The sequence below is a fragment of the Lynx canadensis genome, chromosome B2 (assembly GCF_007474595.2).
Source record: "Lynx canadensis isolate LIC74 chromosome B2, mLynCan4.pri.v2, whole genome shotgun sequence".
NCBI classification, from domain to species: Eukaryota; Metazoa; Chordata; class Mammalia; order Carnivora; family Felidae; genus Lynx; species Lynx canadensis.
Genome location: NC_044307.1, coordinates 82,993,182 through 82,998,432, shown reverse-complemented (window position 1 = coordinate 82,998,432; position 5,251 = coordinate 82,993,182). Strand labels below are relative to the sequence as shown.

The following is a 5,251-nucleotide window of genomic DNA, read 5'->3' as shown; positions in this document are numbered from 1 at the left end:
AAAAAAATAAATTGTACAGCTTTAATAGGAAAACTGAAGGTAACAGGTCTCACAGTGAACCAGTTGTCTCCATAGTGACTGGGTTGGTGTAGCATATACCAGTTACACATCTTATAAAACTAGTATTTATATTTCGTTCATGTGTTGAAAATTTGGGGTGAGACAGCATTTCAAGTTATCTACCATACTACCAGGAGAATTTCTGCCTAAGACATATGTATTAATATTATATGACTGTTTATGCTCATTTCACAAGTGTAAGATAATCATGTGAATTATATAGCAAATTTGTGTATACATATATGTCAGGTATGGGCTGCTGTGTTTTCAGTAAGCAAGAGTACTAAATAAACTGTTATGAAAAATTATATCTTGGAGTCATGATGGGTCAGAAGCAATCTATATAGGTTGGCAGAATTTAGAAAATTTTGCTGACTTAATGAATAAGTGGGAACACTAGTACATATCCAGTGTCTTCTGTCATAGAGCAATGACTAATTTCCTGAACAAATTTTCTGGCCTTGACCAAATGGAAAAGGGAAATAAAGTTGGAATTTGATTCCAGAATACTATTTCAATCCCTGACACTTTTTCTTCAATTTAAAGGCAAATTGTACAACTTACAAAGTCTCAATCTCTCAATTTTTCAAATGGACAAGGTAACATTTGCAACCTATCAAAAGAGCTTAGAGAGGTTTAATGAGGTGACATATCTAAAATGTTATCTAGCGGGAAAATATATATATATATATATATATATATATATATATATTTTTATCTCTGCAGATAATGCCTCAGCTTGACTGGAGAAAAAAAAGATACCACAAGATATCATTGTATTATGATAAAGCAATGAACTACCACCTGCAGGAAATTGGCTTCATGAAAGGCAATGACAAAGAGCACATCAGGATTACATGAAATCAATCAGAGGCAGGCAGGAAGAACACAAGCCAGATGAAGTGGAGTCTTTTATGGCAGGCAGGAGAATATATCAAAGCCAACCTTGCTAATTTCAAAAAGCCCACTCCCTTCTCTAGAGGTGAGAACATTACTTCAGACAGCATGCTGGCTCCGCTGGACTTCTGTGAAGATGCTATAACTCCATTTGTGGGTTTCTTAAAGAATGATTTAGGAATGAAAAGGGCCAGCAAACCTGAGCACCGTTAATTTAGTTCACCAGTAGGAGAGAACTGAGTGCACAGCTTTCCACATTTATTTCTCCATCAGGAACTTGTTATTTGTACCAGCTGGACCCTGATTTGTGTATTTTAATTCTGAGCTATACTATTCATTTAAATGCTGCTTTCCAAAGAAACTCCTAAGTAATTTTTTTCCTTAAAGAGAGACATTTGTGCAAAGCAAAACAAAATCAAACAATCCAGCTAAAAGTAGACGTTGTCTATCCTTGAGTGGCAAAATGAAAGGTAGGAGGAGGAAGGACGGTCCAAGTGATGGGTGTGATGGATCACAGATCATGAAGAGAGCTCGATGCAGGCAAATATTTTTCATAGGAAGAACAGAGGCTGCAAAAAGACCTGTGTCAGTGCTGGAAACCCATGAGTAGGCTGCAAAGAATTCAAGTGTTCCAAGCACCCTGAGAATAAGTGGAAAGAGTATTCTGAGAAGCCTCATGGTGCTTGCTGAATGCTCATGGGCCAAGGACAATGTCATGGGGATTAGGCACATATAAGTAGCTGTACATAATGGGATAGGACTGGGTATAATTGGAAGTCCAATAGACATAAGGATTACTCCTCAGCTTTAAGTGGTTGTAGCCTGTGATGCTGATAGAAAAGCTGAAAGTGCTTACCAGCATGATGATATTTTTTCACCTCAGAATGACCAAATCTACTCCTTGAATGTACACCAGACAGAAAATAAACGAACTAAATACACTTATTGCATTTTTATCGGTGCCTTGTATTTGAACCCTTTCTGACAATAAACGTACTTTGAATTAATGGACGAATTGACGGAAGTTTGGGGTAAAGATCATTTTAATTAATTCATTTAACTGTAAAAGTTGGACCTCAACGTTTTGTGCTCACAGCTTAGAGCCTGGAGTCTGCCTCAGATTCTGTGTCTCCCTCTGTCTCTCTGCCCCTCCCCCGCTCATGCGCGCATGCTCTTTTTCTCTCTCTCGCAAAAATAAATACACATTAAAAAAAGAGAGAGGACTAGACTATAACTCACAAATCATCTCTTCTATTGTTTTCAATTTAAGTTCCAAATGGTCTATGAGCTGGGCTGAGGTAGATATTCTCACTTCAAATAATAGTCTTTTCCAAATATGTAAGGGGAAAAGAGCTAATAAATAAATAGCCTCGATTTTATCTTTTCTCCCATGTTTATTTCCTTAAACACTCAGTACCTGTCTGACACATCTATCATGTGTCTTTTAGTAATGTCATTTAGTAAGTTAGTAAACAGTAAATTATCAAGCAGCAAAATCCAATAACACAACTCTACCAGAATGAATATGTATTTCAATATTGTGATTATTTTGGGGTTTGCTTGCTTGTGGCAGTGACAGACTTGTCAACCTATACTAGAGTCATGTTGTCTGCTGGAAAAAAAGAGCTCTTATTTAGCGGAATTAAATTTAATACTTTTACAAAGCATGATTTTCCTTAGACCACAGCACGGTTTCAAGTGTTCTATCACTCAAATAAACATAAAAGCTGTGGGTGTGGTCTAATGATGAGTTCTCTTTATGTTACAGAGGTAGTCAATGGCACAATAGTACTAAAATCCTGATCCTCTGATTTGAGTTCAAAATTTTTCCTATTTACATAGTTATTTGAGTGCCTGGAATTTTGTTTTCATGAGGAAAGGGAACAGCACAGTTCCATCGCAAAGGCAGCGTGATGGGCTGGACCACAGGCATACTTTACTTTATTGCTTTATTGTGCTTAGTGACATTGAGCTCTTACAAATTGAAGGTTTGTGATAACCCTGAATTGAGAAAAGTCTCTCAGTGCCAAATTTCTAACAGCATTTGCTCACTTTGTGTCCCTGTGTCATGTTTTGATTATTCTTTCAATATTTCTAACTTTTTCATTATTATGCATTTACTATGGTGATCCGTGACCCTTGATCTTTGGTGTTGCTATTGTAATTGCTTTGAGATGCTGCAAACTGCACCCGAAGAAGACAGTGAACTTAATCAATAAATGCTGTGTGTGTTCTGACTCCTCCACCGACCAGCCATTCCCTCATATCTCGCCTGCTCCTCAGGCCTCCCTATTCCCTGAGACACAACAATATTGAAATTAGGCCAATTAATAATCCTGTGATGGCCTGCAACAGTTACAGTAAAACGAAGCGGGTTTCCTGTCTCTCACTTTAAATTAAAGATGGAAATAATTAAGCTTAGTGAGGAAGGCATGTTAAAAACTGAGATAGGCCTCCTGTACCGGAGAGCCGAGCTGTGAATGCAAAGGAAAAGTTCTTGAAGGAAATTAAAAGTGCTACTGCAGTGAACACATGAATGATAAGAAAGTGAAACAGCCTGATTGCTGATATGGAGAAAGTTTATTGGTCCGAATAAAAGAGCAAACCAGTCACAACATTCCCTTCAGCCTAAACCTAATCCAGAGCAAGGCCCAAATTCTCTTCAGTTCTGTGAAGGCTGAGAGAGGTGAGGAAGTTGCTGAAGAAAGGTCTGAAGAAGCTAGCAGAGATTGGTTCATGAGGTTTAAGAAAGCAAGCCATCTCCATAATACAAGAGTGCAAGGTGAAGCAGCAAGTGCTGATGTGGAAGCTGCAGCGAGTTCTCCAGAAAATCCAGCCAAGATAACCCCTGAAGATGGCTACACTAAACAACAGATTTTCAATGTAAAAGGAACGACCTTCCATTGGAAGGGGATGCCAGCTAGGACTTTCACAGTTAGAGAGGAGGAGTCAATGCCCAGCTTCAAAGCTTCAAAGGACAGTCTGACTCTTTTGTTTGGGACTAATGCAACTGGTGACTTTCTTGAAACCAGTGCTCACTTTCCACTCTGAAAATCCTAGGGCTTTTAAGAATGATGCTAAATCTATTCTTCCTATGTTCTGTAAATGGAACGATAAAACCTGGATGACAGCACATCTGTTTACAACATGGTTTTCTGAATATTTTAAGCCCACTGTGGAGACTTACTGCTCAGAAAAAGATTCCTTTTAAAATATAACTGCTCATCGACAATGCACCTGATCACCCAAGAGCTTTGATGGAGATGTACAATGAGATTCATGTTACTTTCATGCCTGCTAACACAAAATCTATCCTGTAGTCCATGGATCAAAGAGTAATTTCTACTTTCAAGTCTTATTATTTAAGAAATCTATTTCATAAGGGTACAGCTTTCATACAAAGTGATTCCTCCGATGAATCTGGGCAAAGTAAATTGAAAACCATCTGGAAATGATTCACCATTCTAGATCCATTAAGAACATTTCTGATTCATAGGGAGAGGTCAAAATATCAACATTAACAAAAGTTTGGAAGAAGTTGATTCCAACCTTCATGGATGACATGGAGAGGTCCAAGACTTCACTGGAGGAAGTAGCTGCAGATGTGGTGGAAATAGCAAGAGAAGTTGAATTAGAAGGGAAGCCTGGAGATGTGATTGAGTTGCCGCCACCTCATGATGAAACTTGAACATAGAGAGTTCCTTATGGATGAGCAAAGAGGTTGGTTTCTTGAGACGGAAACTACTCCTGGTGAAGATGCTGTGTAGATTGTTGAAATGATCACGTAGATCTAGAAAATTATATAACCTTAGTTGATAGAGCAGTGGCAGGGTTTGAGAGGACTGACTCCAATTTTGAAAGAGGTTCTACCCTGGGTAAAATGCTAGCAAACAGCATCAATGCTACACAGAAATTGTTCATGAAGGGAAGAGTCAGCCAATGTAGCAAACTTTATTTTTTTCCTGTTTTAAGAAATTGTCACAGTCATGCCAACCTTCAGCAGCCTGCACCCTGATCACTCAACAGCCATCAATATGGAGACAAGATGCTCCGCTGGAGAAAACATAATGCTCACTAAAAGCTTAGATGATGGTTAGCATTTTTTAGTAGTATTTTTAAATTGAGGTGTGTACATTGTTTTTTTTAGATATAATGCTATTGCACACTTAGTAGGCTACAGTACAGTGTAAACACAATTCTTGTATGCACTGGGAAACCAAAAATATTATTATTTGACTCACTTTATTGTGATATTCACTTTGTTCCAAACCCACAATATCTCTGAAGTTATGCT

At 38.1% G+C, this 5,251-nt stretch overlaps 1 pseudogene; it reads left to right on the top strand.

Moving 5' to 3' along the window:
* Positions 1 to 3,359: 3,359 nt before the first annotated feature.
* Positions 3,360 to 5,025, top strand: LOC115514961 (annotated as a pseudogene).
* Positions 5,026 to 5,251: the final 226 nt, after the last annotated feature.